This window comes from Micropterus dolomieu, unplaced genomic scaffold (assembly GCF_021292245.1).
Source record: "Micropterus dolomieu isolate WLL.071019.BEF.003 ecotype Adirondacks unplaced genomic scaffold, ASM2129224v1 contig_3009, whole genome shotgun sequence".
Classification (NCBI taxonomy): domain Eukaryota; kingdom Metazoa; phylum Chordata; class Actinopteri; order Centrarchiformes; family Centrarchidae; genus Micropterus; species Micropterus dolomieu.
In genome coordinates this window covers 1-934 of record NW_025731999.1, presented here as the reverse complement: position 1 = coordinate 934, position 934 = coordinate 1, and the positions used below count along the sequence as shown (strand labels likewise).

The window sequence follows — 934 nt, the reverse complement described above, 5'->3', positions numbered from 1 at the left end:
CCTTTCTCTGTAGTGAAACTTGCTGTCTGTCCTCCTAGCTGGTGACCTCATGGGATGTGAATCCCTATTGGCCTTATGGATAAGGCACTGGCCTCCTAAGCCAAGGATTGTGGGAGAGCAGAGTGGCGCAGAGGAAGCCTGCTGGGCCCATTGATTTAAAAACCACACATTATGTTTCCTGTATTTTTCCCTTTCTCTGTAGTGAAACTTGCTGTCTGTCCTCCTAGCTGGTGACCTCACGGTATGTGAAGCCCTAGTGGCCTAATGTATAAGGCACTGGCCTCCTAAGCCAGGGATTGTGGGTTCGAGTCCCATCTGGGGTGTGGGAGAGCAGAGTGGCGCAGCGGAAGCGTGCTGGGCCCATAACCCAGAGGTCGATGGATCGAAACCATCCTCTGCTAGTACTCTTTTACTGGCAGCCTGGCGATGTGTGGTGAGGTGTCAAGGAAGCCATCTACACCAGGGTTGAGAAGACTGTCGTCACAGCAACAAGGAACTATAACGAACCAGCGGTATCGATGACCCGGGATAACGACCCCACTGAGGTGAAATAGCTGAGTTTCCCTGCCAGTCAGTGAGAACTGAAGAAGTCCTTTGGATGAGGGACGAAACGTCTTCCAGTGTCTTCAACCAAGTCCAGTTGCCCCTGATTTTAACCTTCGTTGGATAACTATGACCTGGATGACTGAGAATCTTCATAGACTTCTGACCCAGTGATTCAAAACCGCACATTGTGCTTCCCGTATTTGTCCCTTTCTCTATAGTGAAAGTTGCTGTATGTCTTCCTAGTTGGTGACCTCATGGGATGTGAAGCCCTATTCCCCTCATGGATAAGGCACTGGCCTATTATGCCAGGAATTTTGGGTTTGAATCCCGTCCGGGGTGTGGGAGAGCAGAGTGGTGCAGCGGAAGCCTGCTGGGCCCATTGATTAAA

The 934-nt window shown here is 50.7% G+C and overlaps 2 non-coding genes across 2 annotated transcripts; both read left to right on the top strand.

Annotated features, from left to right (window-relative positions):
- The first annotated feature begins 250 nt into the window (after window positions 1-250).
- trnar-ccu lies at window positions 251-323 on the top strand. The gene has a single exon. It is a non-coding gene; the product is annotated as a tRNA-Arg (tRNA).
- Window positions 324-329: 6 nt separating this feature from the next.
- On the top strand, window positions 330-401 carry trnam-cau. Its single transcript has one exon. It is a non-coding gene; the product is annotated as a tRNA-Met (tRNA).
- The last annotated feature ends 533 nt before the right edge of the window (window positions 402-934 follow it).